At 34.1% G+C, this 15,495-nt stretch overlaps 1 protein-coding gene and 1 pseudogene across 1 annotated transcript in view; one reads left to right on the top strand and one right to left on the bottom strand.

Annotated features, from left to right (window-relative positions):
* LOC114513858 (NKG2-A/NKG2-B type II integral membrane protein-like) overlaps window positions 1–15,495 on the bottom strand; it is a 260,653-nt gene that overhangs the window by 5,706 nt on the left and 239,452 nt on the right.
* Window positions 10,784–15,494, top strand: LOC114513870 (annotated as a pseudogene).

Below are 15,495 nucleotides of genomic sequence, written 5' to 3'. Positions count from 1 at the left end.
CATCCCAGAACAGTTATACTGTGTGTCTGTTAAATGTGTCACCTGTGCAATGGTCCTTGTCATTCCCTTGAAGATCTTGTAAAGCATTTGGAAACTCTATTTCCACAGAGCACATTTGCTGTTCGGTTTGTATAGTGGAACTTTTCATGCCCTTGCCTTTCCTTTGCTGTCTCCTGGAGTCCTCAGCCAGATTCACTTCTGAGTCATGTTCTCACTGGAGATCCATCTCTGCTGCTGAGTAACGTCAGGGATGGTGCCTGTGATGACAGTCCTTCAGTGTTAATACGTGATGTGAACACTCACAGGAACCCTAGGAGAGGCAGTGTGGGTGGAGGGTGAGAGAAGAAACAGCACTCACTTTGCACTTGACCAACGTGAAGTCTTGTTGTAATTGACTTTAAGATTTACGTATTTTTCATAGAAGATTGGATATTTCTCTGATATTATATGTTTGATATGATATTATTGGCTGAAGTAATGAAAAATAAGTGAAATATAAAGTAGTTCAGAATAATATCTTTATAAAGTCAGATTCCACTGAAATATTTTAACACTGTTAGAATAACTGTGAAAACTAAAATACTGTATAAAAAAACAATGGACCAATTTTAATGACAATTTCTAAATCCACTCATATTTAAAGATTAAGTGTTCTAAAGTTGGAGGAATAGTGGTGTTAGCATGTATGGTAATTAACAACAATTAATTAATGTAATTTAGTCACAATTATTAGGTCAATTGATAGAAGAGGTGCTATCAAATATTTTATTTTGAATAATTGTAGAGTTCTGAGAGATCAGTTAAATTTTGATGAAATATTTTATATATTGAAAATGTTATATGATGCACTAAACTTAGCCAAAGCTCAATAAATAATAAAAGCAATAGAACATCACAGGATTATTTAACAGACTTTACACCAGTAACTTGTAATTTATTTAATTGTATGGTATGAAAACAAACAAAACAGTAAATAAATGTGCTGTAGATCATTTATGGAGGAACACTGTTGCTGCAAATGTCCAGAAAAATCCCTCATCTGTCAAATTCTGTGAAGGTAGCTTTAGTGTGTAGCAAAATGTAATAAATCAGGAAATGTAATTTAATAATTCAGTCATTAGATGCTGTGGCCAATGACATATGGAATACAGGTGACTTTGAAACTTACAATGTATGACTTTTAGTAATTAGTATCTAATTACTAATTAGTAAACTACTCTGCTAATTAAACATTTATTGCCTTGTATTATAATTTTTGTTCCCCTTTCTAAAAAAAGCTACACATTTTTATTATGTTAGGGACAAAGCATGAACGGCACTAATATCAGAATGTAGAAAATAGTTATATACCTTTCTGGATCCCTATTATTGAAGAAGAATTATTCTGTACCACTGTTACCTTAACTAGAAAACTAAGCAGTTATTATAAAAAATTAATGTTGATCTAAATAAATCATTATACATTTATTTGTTATTTTGAAATATGGTATATTTCCTAGCATTAATTCCATCTAGAATAAAAATGATTTCACCAAGAAAAATTAATGAAGCAATAAAAAATTAGAGAAAATATTTCAAAACCCATGAGAACCAAAGTTCACCAATTCATCCAGTATTTTGATTAACCATACAAATAATTAATTTGTATTTGTTAGCCCTAGCTGGTGTGGCTCAGTGGATTGAGCACAGGCTGTGAACCAAAGTGTCACAGGTTCAATTCCCAGTCAGGGTACATGCCTGGGTTGCAGGCCATGGCCCCTAGCAACTGCACATTGATGTTTCTCTCTCTCTCTCTCTCTTTCTCCCTCCCTTCCCTCTCTAAAAATAAATAGATAAAATCTTAAGAAAAAGAAAAGTGAAAATCTTAAAAAAGGAATTAATTTGTATTTCTTAATAAAGTATCCTGAAGAATGCTTTGAATTATACTATGAATATATACATGCATACATGGGATATATGTGTGTATATATTTATAAATTACTTTTTAAAATTGTTTAGATATTTATACTTTGGACAAATTCAGAATAACTATTTTGAACTTAGTCTAAAGGCACAATTTAAAATGAGAGTTTTATTCTATAATATTATGAAGAGCTTAGAGGCACTGAGGAACAGAAAAGTAAAAAAATTCATATAATCTTCCAATAATTTACTTACAGAAAATAACAGCAATTGTTACTACAGTGGGCATAAGAACAATGCATAAGATCCCAGTAATGAGCTTCTCTGGAGGTAACAGGGAGGCTGCAGGGAGGGAAATGGAAATACTGAGAAAGGAGGAATGGAGACAATTGTTTGGACAGTTTATACACAGAGATCATATCCATAAACTTGTACCCCAAACCCATATCTACCACTGTAATCTTCTTCTCAGAATATGTCACTGCATTTTCACTAAATATAACGCTCTATGAGTTAATAGTCAAAGACTACAAATTACAACAATGTCTGAATAAAATTAGTCCTCAGCTTTCATCTGAGAATACCACCTTCCAACTTCAAGTCCTGATCCTTAAAATGAAACAAGTATGTGAGCTATCCCCTTCTCTTTCCTACACCTCTGCACCCAGCTGCACATCCTAGAACAGTTACACTGTGTCTACTGAATGTGTTACCTTTGCAGTGGTCATTCTTGTCACTCTCTCGAAGATCCTGAGAAGCATTTTGAAGATTTAATTCTGCATAGGTTAGTTCCTGCTCAGTTCCTGGAATGGAGCCTTTAGTGCCCTTAGGTTTCATGTGCTGTCTCTTTGGGTCCTTAACCAAATTCAGTTCTGCGTAGGTTACTCTTTGTTCACTCATCTCTGCAGCTGAGTGGTGGCTGAGACTGTGCTGTACAACATGTGTGCTTATGAATAAGTGACATATGCACTGAAGAGATCCCTCACAGTGACACTGGGCAGGTAGAGGGTGAGTATCGGGCTCATTTACCACTTGAGGAACCTGATGTCCCCGTTCTAAATTTCTTAGACCTTTAAACAGGTGCTTCATGGTAGATACAATATTTAAGATATTCTACATTTGACAATGTATTATTAGTTTGAGTAATAAAAAGCAATAAATTAATGAGGAAAAATTACTTTCACAAATAATAACACCCTCATTAATTTAAAGTCAGATTCTACAGTAATATTTAACACCATTAGAATATTTGTATTACAAATAAAATGCTATATTAGAAAATAGATACAATATGATAAATTTGAAATTTAATAATGATTAAAGACTGAGTGCTCTAAAGATGAGGCTGTAGTCATGTTGGCGTATACTGTAATTTTCTCAACTAAATTAATTTTATTTAGTGACATACATTTATTTATTAAAGAAGATGAGTTGTTATCAAATTTTCTTTTATTTTGAATGTTTGATAAATTATTACAAATAAAAAATGTTTCTTATATCAAAACACATAGTTATGTTAAACTTATTCAAAACTTAAACAGTATTGAGAAAACAATAAAATTTTTAAAATAGTTACATTACACAAGAAATTGGCAAATGAGTTAATAGCAAAGATATAAAACCATAAAATAATTAAATAATATGTAGATCACTGTGTTCACTGCTATATTAAAACTGTTACATCTTTTGTTATATCTTTACATTAGAACACTGTTGTTTCAAACTTCCAAAAAGGTCCTGTGAATGGTAGAGCCAGTGAGGGCACTTTCAGTAGTGTGAGCCATAGTAATGAATCAAATAGTGGAATTTAATAGTTTGGTCAAGGGGTTCTGGGCCAGTGAATTTTAGAATTAATTCTGGCTTTTATATTTGCAATGTATTCACTTTAAAAACCTACTTAGCATCTAGCAACTTAGTTTACTAATAAAAAGTGGGAATAAAAACATATAGACATAATGTATGTAAAACATTTAATATTTCATTTGTTTTTGTAAGCTCTCAATAAAATTTTATTTAGGCTAATTATTATTTGAACACACTTTTCATGTTATTTCTGGTTCACATCAGTTAAATGCTCAGCTTAATTCATTAGGCAGACCCTCTTTATCAGTGTGGTACATTTTCTTGCAATGGTTGCTCAATTTTTAAAGTATTTTGATCGTTTATAATTAAGCTTAAATTAGCATTTCATGGGAGTATTTCATCCTTATTTTTATTAAAGGCAACTACTTTTATTTGATCTAATTAAGTGTATAAAATATAATGTTTGATTTCCAGTGAATTCAAACAGTTTATTTTAAAAATCTCTTTTTAAGGGCTAAGCTAAATATAAAATTTTGTATACATTTATATGTATATGTATGTATGTATGTATGTATGTATTTATAGATTATAAAATCAATAAAAACCCATTCTTTTCAAGATTCTTACAGGATATTACTTTATATTGTTTTGATTAACACACTTAATCATGGGTGTGTGTATGCATTTGAGTGATTCTCTATAGGCAATAATCAAATACTTCAAGATATTCCCCAACATATCTCATATTTTATTATTGATACTTTACCCTAAATTGTTCAAATAAAATACCAATGTTCTCTTTGACTTGATTGTATATTAATCATGCCTCACTTGTATCATATCTAGCATTTGTAATCTCCCCCTACATAAGATGGGCTAAGACAGAGACAGGAGAGGAGAGACACACACATACCTCTGGAAGCCAGAAAGTCCTGCATCCTTTAGTGAGAGACCAGCTAACTCTTCTAAACAAATATCTGGGGTCTTCACAGACTGCCTGCCTTGTGAAGGCTCAGAGTGAGGCATGAGTGGAAAAGGTAGATTTCTCATTAATGTGGCACTTAAAGTTTGAACAGGAAATTATTAAACTTGGGCTATTTTGAAGACTGTGTATCTTATCATGCACCTCCAGAGTCTAGGACACTTTGGGCTGATGGTGTGTCATTCAGTTTGTCCTTTGGCAAATGCATCTGAGAAGTTGGTTTCTTAATCTAAAGATATCAGGGGACAGAAAAATAGGGGAGGAGTAGTCAAGGAGCATGTATAAAGGACCCTTGGACAAAAATCAAAGGGGTGTAAGCCCTGGCTGGCGTAGCTCAGTGGATTGAGCGCGGGCTGTGAACCGAAGTGTCACAGGTTCGATTCCCAGTCAGGGCACATGCCTGGGTTGCAGGCCATGACCCCCAGCAACCGCACACTGATGTTTCTCTCTCTCTCTCTCTCTCTTTCTCCCTCCCTTCCCTCTCTAAAAGTAAAAATGAATAAAATCTTTAAAGAAAAAAAAAATCAAAGGGGTGTAGATTGAGGGTGTGAGGTGTGGGTTCATGGGGCAGAGGGAGTGGTGGTGGGGAAATGGAAACAACTGTACTTGAGCAACAATTAAAAATCAAAAATTAAAAAATAAAGTATTTTTCCTTATTAAAAATGGGAAGGGTGGAAAAAGTAGACTTCTAAAACACAACTTCAATGACACATGAGCTTCAAAAGATACAAAACTTTACCGCATGATGTTTGATTTACATATATTTCTAAATGATTACCACAATAGGTTGAGCTAACATCCATCTTCTCACATACATAAAATCAAAAGAAAATAAAAAATATACAGTGTATTCACACTTTATATGTTACTCACCTATAAATCACATTGTAGATGTCTAAATTATTAGATAGACCAGAAATTTTCAACATTTTTCATCTCATGGCACACATCACGTAATTACTAAAATTCTGTGGCAAGCCAAAAACATATATTTTTTGCCAATCTAACAAAAAATAGGTATAATTTTTATTGAATTATTGAAAAATAGTAATAGTAATTACCTACCCTCTTTGCTTTGATGTGACTTTTTGAAAAATCAGGTGCCTATACTCATATATGACCAGGTATGTCTTAAAAAAGTCCAGTCATTGTTAATACAATGAGAACAGTTTGCATAACATCATGTAACCTGGTAGCCAAGGAGAATGGACTGTAATGCACATTCATAAACAATGGTGACTTCACTGTACTAGGCAGTGTGGGAAGTAGATGCTGTTGAGTGAACACATGTACTGTGTTGCCATCACATTCAAGATGACTGAGAGAGTAGAGCAATGAATCTGCATCACATTTTGTGTTAAAGCTTGAACTTTTCTCTACAGAAACTATTTGGATGATTCAGAAGGTTTCCGGGATGATGGAATTAGTGCAGCACACACAAAAAAAGTGTGGCACAAAGGCTTCAAAGATGGTTGAGAATCTGTTGAAAGTGATCATAACACCTGTAAATATTGAATGTGTGTGGCCTGTAATCAACAAAGATTGATGACTGGCAGTGCAAGAACTGGAAGCTGATCTGATCGGCAGATTCCAAAAACTACTGTGTCAGAGAATTTGACGCTGGATCTTGGCATGAAATGTGCCATGACAAATCTCCTTCTGTGGCTTCTGCTACCAGAGCAGAAACAATATCAGGCTCCAGTTTCTAATGACTTGATTGAAACCACCACCAATGGACCAGATTACCTCATAAGGTCATAACCAGAGATGAATCATGGGTCTCTGGCTATGATCCAGAAATGAAGGCCCAGTCATACCAATGGAAGTCACCTGGTTCTTCACATCTGAAGAAAGCACAGCAAAGTTGCAGGAAGATCAGGAAAACATTAACTGTGTTTTCTGATTGGGAAAGTGTTGTCCATCACAAGTATGTACCCCCAGGTCAAACAATTAATAAGAAGTTCTACCTCAATGATCTTTGCCAGTTGACAGATACAATACATCCAAAACTTCCACAGCTGTAGACAACTGGTGATTGGCAGCTTCATCATGACAATGCAACTGCTCACGCATCACCTATTGTGCAGAGTTTTGGTGTAACATAAAAATCACCCAGGTGACTCAGCTCTGCCAAATCACAGATTTGGTCTCCTGTGACTTGGCTTTTCCCAAAACTAAAATTACCTTCAAAAACGGAAGAAATTTCAGATCAGTCTATGAGATTCAGGAAAATATGACAGGGCATCTGATAGCGATTCCAACAGAAGATTCTGCAGAGTGTTTTGAAGAGTGGAATAAATGCTCAGAGAACTGTGTGAGGTCCCAAGGTGTCTACTTTGAAGGGGACTTAGGCATCATTGTCCTTTGTACAATTTTTCTCATATCTTATATTTTCTTCAATAAATATCTCTATTTTTCATATTACATGGCTGTATGAATTCTGGATGTCTGGTGCCAAGAATTAAACAATTAGACACAAGCTTATTATGTGATATGATCAATAAAATTCAACTCTATTACATGAATATTGTGAATATTGTATGAATATTGCATATTCATGGTTGAGAAAAGGGCATTCACACTGATGATGGCTACTGTTGTGTTGGCTGTTGTCATTTTTAACAATCTAAGCAAAAAGAAATCAGTGTTCCTGACTAAACAGTCAGACATTTGCTGTTTTAAAAATTCTTGTGGTGCACCATATGAAGATCACTGAGATAAGCTGTTGTGGTATCATGGTGGTTTATAACTCTCCCTTATTTTACAGATCTTATAGAATAAAATCATTGGATAGAATGCAGCAGTAAAGTTACCATATGATCACCAAAGGATTACCTTTGTGACATCATGTTTATGAGATGAAAAGAAAGACATATCAACTTCTAATAACAGCGTTCTTCCAAAAGTATTCGGCAAAACCCCCTCCATCCCTAACCACTGACATGGCCTTCTCCTGACATCCAACCATGGACACTGTCATGATTTGATGATCTAACAGCCTTATAAAGAGTAAGTCTCCATCTGAGGTATTGATACAAGGTCAACAGTAGTCTAACACCTATGTTTTCATCTCACTTCATGTTATTACGAAGGCATTTTATCATCTCATGTCTTCACACGAGAAAGTAGGGTGAGTACAGACAAGATATTTTGAGAGAGAGACCACATTCACAAAACTTTTATACACTATATTGTTATAACCATTCTATTTTATTAGTGGTTATTATTGTTAACCTCTTAGTGTGCCTAATTTATACATTAAACTTCATCATAGGTATGTACATGTAGGAAAAGAACAGTATATAACAGGGTTCAGTACTTTTCATGTTTTCAGGCATCTAATGGAAGTCTTGTATGTACACTCTGCAGACAATGGGGAAACTACTGTGTATCTTACACCAGAGTTATCCATAGCCATGTTGTACTTACATCATTAGTATTTATTTGTCTTACAGCTGAAGTTTGAAGTTTGTAATTTTTAAACACTTTCTTTAATTCCTTCTCTCCCCTACTTCCCTGCCTTTGGAAACCACAAGTTTGATCTCTTTTTCTATGAGCTTGTTTCATTGTTGTTGTTGTTGTATAGATTCTATATATGACATCATACAGTATTTGATGACTATAGCTTTATAGTATAGCTTGAATTCAGGAAGTGTGATACCCCTGATTTGTTCTTTTATTTTCTCAGATACATTTGACTATTCAAGGTCTTTTATGGTTCCATGTAAGTAGGAGTGTTTTTTTGCTACTTCTACCAACTATGCCATTGGAATCTTCATAGGAATTGCATTGAACCTATAGATGGGTTTTGTAATACTGGCAATTTAACAATATTAATTATTCTGAAGCATGAACAGATAATACCTTTTCATTTGTTTGTGTCTTCAATTTTTTCATCAGTATTTTGTAGTGTCTGTGTAGACATCTGTCACCTTGTTAGTTAAATGCATTCCTAGTATTTTATTGTCTTTTATTCTATTGTAAATAGAATTGATTTCTTCATTTCTTTGTCAGAAGTTTGGTTGTTACTGTATAGAAATGCTATTAGTTTTGTTTAGATATGTCACTTCTAGGTCTAATTTTTTTTAGTTTTTATCATGATAAATATTGAATTTTGTCAAATGCTTTTTCTGCAATTATTGAGATGATCATACAAGTCTTTTCTTTCATTCTATTAAAGTGATGTGTCACATTGATTCATTTGTCTGTTAAACCATCCTTGCATCCCAGGTGTAAATCCCAGTTAATCATGGTAAATGATCTTTTTAATATACTGCTGATTGTGTTTGTTAGTATTTTATTGAGGATTTTTGCTTCTAAATTTATCAGGGATATTGGCCTGTAGTCTTCTATTCTAGTGGTGCATTTTTATGTTTTTGGTTTCAGCATAATGCTGGCCTCATAAAATGAAAGTGGGAGTGTTCACTCCTCTTCAGTATTTTGGAAGATTTTGAGAAGAATTGGTGTTAATTTAAATGTTTGGTAAAAATTTTCAGAGAAGACATATGGTCCTGGATTTATCTTCATGTGGGGTTTTTGACTACTGATTCAACCTCCTTACCAGTAATTGGCCTACTTGAATTTTTATTTCTTCTTGATTAAGTCTTGGTAAGTGTAGGTTTCTAAAATACTACCATTTTCTCCAATTGTTCAGTTGTTGGCATATAGTTCTTCCTAGAAGCATTTTATGATCCTTTTAATTTCTGTGGTTTCAGCTGTAATGACTTCTTTCTTTTAATAATTTGGTTAACTTGGGTCCTGTATGTTTTTTTACTTGGTTAGTCTACTTACGGGTTTGTCAGTTTGTTTATTTTCTAAAGAAGTAACTCTTAATTTGGATAATCTTTCCTATTGTTTTTCAACCCTCAGTTCACTAATTTCTGTTCTAGTATTTATTTTATTTCTCCTGCTGACTTTATGCTCAGTTTATTCTTCCTTGTTTCTTAAGGCATAGAGTTAGGTTGATTATTTGGGATATCTCTTGTTTTAAAATGTAAGCAATTATTGATTTCAATTTCTCTCTTAAAATTGTGTTTTCAATTTCATTTGTATCTAAGAACATTACATTTTTATGAATAAAATTAATAATCTTTTCTATTATGCATTATAGAATTATATCAATTAATTCATTTCTTAATAATGTCAAATAATGTAAATCTCACTAATGTCTTTGTAAAATTGATACACTTATTCTTATAATCATTCATATCAGTGTTCTAAATTAAATAATGTCATATCTTTATCTCCTTTTTTTACACGTACAAATATGATTTTTATGTCATTTAATTTTATGAAATTTATACTCCAAAAATATGAAGTCATGATAAAAACTACTAAAAATAATGAGTAGTTAGAATTGAATCTTATAAATATATATTATAAAATGTGCATATATTATAAATATGTATATATAAATATATGCATGCATATTTGACTGTATTTGACTATAGTTATTTCCAGTAATAATTCCTAGTAATGTAAGAGAGATTGGCAAACTGAAATTCAATACCAGGTAAAAATACTCATTCATTTTCAAGAAATTTCAAAAATGGAGAAAATTATTAACTGTCTCTCATTAAAGAAAATATTTGAGTCTTCTAAAGATGAAACACTTTTTCTAGATGACAATTAGAATATAAAGAAAGGAAAGAGGAGTTATAGAAAATAAATTATGTGGGTATATCTATCTGGATATTGAGTCAATAAAAATAAAATTTCAAATCTTAAAATAAACACAGTATTAGAATCCAAGGGAGCAAATATGGCATACACAGTAAATAAAAATAGGTAGTAGGGCTACTTATATGGGAATGTAAAGTACTAATTGGCTAGACTTTAATGTAATAGACTTAGAAAGAGCCATTTGAAGAGCCTATTGAAGATGTGAGACCCACATCCTCAATGAAAGATGTCAGATGCAGTGGATAAATACAATATAAATAAAATACAACAATAGCATCTGGAAATGAAAATAGACAAGAAAAATGTCTACTGTAGGATTTCACTTATATTTGGTTCAAAAACAAGTGAAGAAACTGTACAATATTAAGAGTCATCCCAGGGGGTAAGCGGTGAAGGAGGAGAAGCCATGAGAGAATGGGTCTTCAGGAGCAGGGCTGTGGAGGACTGCCCACTGCATTTGTGATCTGGTTTGTAATTACATGGTTCCATCCCCCGTGTAATCAATCTGCTCAATTATGATATGTTTAGTGTCCATGATATAATAAAAAATTAAGTAGTAAGGTTTACTTTAGAAAGCAAGCATATATAGAATCACAGTTTTCTATGAATAGCAAATGTGTCTTCCTTAATTTTTTTCTTCAGTGTTGTGTAGTTTTCTGAGTAAAGGTCTTTCACTTCTTTGGTAAAGTTTATTCCTTAGGTACTTTATTTTTCTTGCTGCTGTAATAAATGGTATATAGTTTTTTGATTTCTGATTCTAATCTTTCATTTTTGGTGTATGAAAATGCCTTTGATTTCCTAATTTTTGACTTTAAACACTGCTGTTTTGCCAAATTTGCTTATTAGGTTGAGCAGGTTTTTGATGGAGTCTCTAGGATTTTCTATGTACATTCTCATATCTGCAAACAGTGACAGTTTTACTTCCTCCTTTCCAATTTGGATGCTTTTAATTTTTCTTTCTTGCTTGATTGCTGTGGCTAGCACTTCCAATAATATGTTGAATAGAAGCAGTGAAAGTGGACACCCATGTCTTGTTCCAGATCTCAGCAGGAAAACTTTTAGTTTTTGCCCATTATAAGTATGATGTTGGCTGCAGGTGTCTTATATATGGCCTTTTTCATGTTGAGGAATGCTGCCTCTACTCCAACTTTGCTGAGTGTTTTTACCATAAATGGGTGCTGACCTTATCAACTGCTTTTTCTACATGTATTGATATGATCATGTGATTTTTATCTTTCCTTCTGTTTATGTGATGTATTACATTTATTCATTTGTGAATGTTACACCATCGTTGCATTCATTGGATAATCCCACTTGGTTAAGGAAGACACACATAAATGGAAGCATATACTGTGTTCATGGATTGGAAGAATAGCATCATTAAAAGGTCCATTTAACAAAAACAATTTATATATTCAACATGATCCCTATTAAAATACCAATGACATTTCACAGATATAGAACAAATATTTCAAAAATGTCTATGGAACCATAAATAAGTCCAAATAGCTATGGCTTTTTTGAGAAAGAAGAACAAAGTAGGAGGAATCACAATACCTGATAACACTATGTTATAAGGTCACTGTAATCAGTATGTACTGCATGGACTGGCATAAGAACAGACAGATAGACCAATGGAACAGAACAGAGAGCACAGTGATAACCTCAAGTCTCTATGGTTGATTACTATTTGACAAAGGGGACAGAGGCATAAAATGGAGTAAAAATAACCTCTTCAACAAATGGTATTGGGTGATCTGGAAACTACATGCAAAAGAATGAGACATGATCACCAACTTATACCATACACAAAAATAAATTCAAGGTGGATAAAAGACTTAAATATAAGTTGTGACATCATAAAAGACCTAGAGGAGAACATAGGCAGTAAAATCTCAGATATTCCACATACCAATATTTTCACCTAGATGTCCTGTAGAGTAAGGGACATGGAGAAAATGGTAAACAAATGGGAACTCATAAAAAAAAAAAGCTTCTGTAAATGGTTAAAGAAAACAGCAGTAAAATAAAGAGGGAACCAATTGTATGGGGAAACATAATTGCAAATGATACTGCAGACAAGGATTTGATCTCCAAAATATATTAAAAAACTCACATGACTCCACTCCAGGAAGACAAACAGCCCAATTAAAAAATGGACAAAAGGCCTAAATAGACATTTTTCCAAGGAGGACATACAGAGGGCCCAGAGACATATGATAAGATGCTCAGCATCGCTAGTCATCAGAGAGATGCAAATTAAAACCACAATGAGATACCACATCACATCCTTCAGAATGGCCCTCATAAACAAATCAACAAACAAGTGTTGGAGAAGTTGTGGACAAACAGGAATCCTAGTACACTGTAGAGAAGAATGCAGACTGGTACAGCCACGGAGGAAAATGGCATGGGATTTCCTCAGAAAACTGAAAATGGAGCTGCCTTTTGACTGGCAATACCACTGCTGGGATTGTACCCTAAGAATCCCGAAACATCAATTCAAAAGAACATATGCACCCCAATGTTCTTAGCAGCACAATTTACAATAGCCAAGTGCTGGAAGCAATCTATGTGCCCATCAGGAAATGAATGGATCATTTACATAAAACGATGGTACATTTACACAATGGAATGCTACCCAGCAGAAAGAAAGAAGGAGCTCCTACCCTATGCAACAGCTTGGAGGAAGTGGAGAGCATTATGCTAAGTGAAATGAGCCAGGTGGTGAGAGACAGATACCATATGATCTCATCTATTGAAAGGTTCTCACCTATTCAAGTGGAACCTAATGAACAAAACAAGCAAGCAAGCAAAATACAACCAGAGACACTGAAATAAAGAACAAACTGACAGTAGCCATAAGGAAGGTGGGAGGGGATAATGTGCAGAAGGAGAAAGGATTTTCAGGAACATTTATAAAGGACACACAGAAAAAGCCAAGGGCAGTAAGTTCATGGGTAAGAAGCTGGAGTTGGAGTTGGAGTTGGAGTTGGGGAGAGTGGTTGGGAAGGGGGAAATGGAGACAACTGTACTTGAACAACAATTAAAATTTTTAAAAGAGTCTGAAATCCATCCCTGAGGAGGTAGCCCTGGGTTTCATATGAGTCTCCTTTTGGTAATCTTCCTTGGTACATTTTATACTTTTTTCTACCCCTCTCTGGAGGCTATCCCCAACAAATAGTTAATAATTTCTTAAATCATCCCTGGTTTCTCTCTCCTAACTCAATTGCCTTACACACCTTCCTATTCTGATACGTTCAATCCTCATTTTCATCATTCAAAGGCTGGGGAAAATTATACTGAAAATGTATCTATAATTATTCATGTCATTTTAGACTTAGAAATAGCAGCACTTAATATTACAATTCATAATTTATACTTAATATCTTTTAATAAAAAGTAGATTTAAAAATGTTTAATACATACCCAAATATACATTCTAAATATTAATATAAATACAGATTATTAAAAATTTACAATACTAAAGACGAAGCATCAAGTAAAGCATGGACTTTAAGTGACAACAATGTGTCAGTACAGACTTACTCTCTGTAACCAATGTCCCACTCTCCTGAGTGATGCTGAGAATAGGGATGCTCTGCATGCAGGGGACACGGGGAACATGGGAAACCTCAGTACCTTCCTCTTATGTTTGTGGTGAAACTAAACCTGACCTCAAAACAAGTTACTAAAAATCAGTTTTACAAAAACTATTCTTGAAGAAACTAGGAATGTGTTCTTTAAGGATGGTGAGAGGAACATTATACCAAATTTGTGTAAGCTAACGTGCCTGGTGCTTACAAACATATCTTTCGTTTTCTAAACAGGATTTAGAATAGAACGTGTGGCTGTAGAAATCCCCATATACACAATTCTTGTCCAACTTGGAAGTTTTTGAAAATCTGAAATGCAGAGATAATAAATCATTAATCTGGTGATATATAACTTAACATTTTAATAAATAATTTATTTACAGTGATATCTACATACTAAATCTAAATATTTCTTAAAACTTCCACAAAATCACTTTAATATTTCTTCATATACTTGTTCACACATTGCTTTTTATTTCTAAGATTATTTCCTGATTTCAAAGCATGAGGGAATATAGTATATGCATTCTAAAGAAACTTACAGTTCAGAAGAGAGATTTGTGCCAATTGTCCACACCCAAGAATTAGTATTATTTCTCTGGGACAGTCCAATCCATGCAAACATTTCAAAAATGTTCAAAAAATTCTATGGGGAAACAAATTTTATGAGAAATTGAGAAAAACCTGGTATATTAATCTGTATTTGTAAAAACAAATCAAGTTGGCTTATAGTTAGAGGAGGAGGTGACAGCTAAGTAAACTGCACAGAGCACCAACATTGATGACATTAGTGAATAAGCAATCAACCGCGTCCTGAGATCCAGGACTTGTTGGTCACCCCACCTAGCTGACCCAGCATATCCAATATCCAGAGGATCACACCATCTTGTGTGCATATGTAAAGGACTCTGAATCAACATGGAACACTGTAAGAATCACCTGAGTTGAGACAGCAGCTGCAGCAGAAGCCACAATTTTCTGAACAACTGGCCAAAGAAACAGATACGTCCATGGAACAGTGTGTATCTCTTCCTGCCACCCTCAGTGAACAGTGTGAAAGGAAAATACAGGTTAATTCTTAGAGGCTGAATTCACAACATGACTGACCAACTCTCCAAAGGCCAGAAGCTGAGAAAGAGAAAGAATGTTTTGCATGAGTGGGGAGCCTGTGCCAGAGCATCTGGTGGAATTCCTGAGGAGAGCTCAAAAGAAAGGAATTCCTTTTGTGTTCTGGAAAAGGTAACCTCACCCTCAAGGTCAGGAGCAGGATGAAGGAATTACAGAGGATGACCTCCACCTTATTCATGAAAGAGTCTTCTCTTAGGCAATTTGAAGCTGATATTATGGATCTTAATGAACTTTTTAAAGGTCTGGGGATGAAAATTCATGAGCAAAGAGGTGTGATGGCACAGAAGCCAAAGTTGAAAATTTTAGTAGTGCATGTCCAGCAAGCCAACCAGCAAACATCAAGGGCAGTAGAACATGAGAAAGAGAACCCTGCATGTTGCTGTGATATGCACAAGGCATGAA

Source organism: Phyllostomus discolor, chromosome 2, assembly GCF_004126475.2.
Source record: "Phyllostomus discolor isolate MPI-MPIP mPhyDis1 chromosome 2, mPhyDis1.pri.v3, whole genome shotgun sequence".
NCBI lineage: Eukaryota > Metazoa > Chordata > Mammalia > Chiroptera > Phyllostomidae > Phyllostomus > Phyllostomus discolor.
The sequence above is the reverse complement of the archived record's forward strand: the minus strand, read 5'-3'. Positions and strand labels throughout refer to the sequence as shown.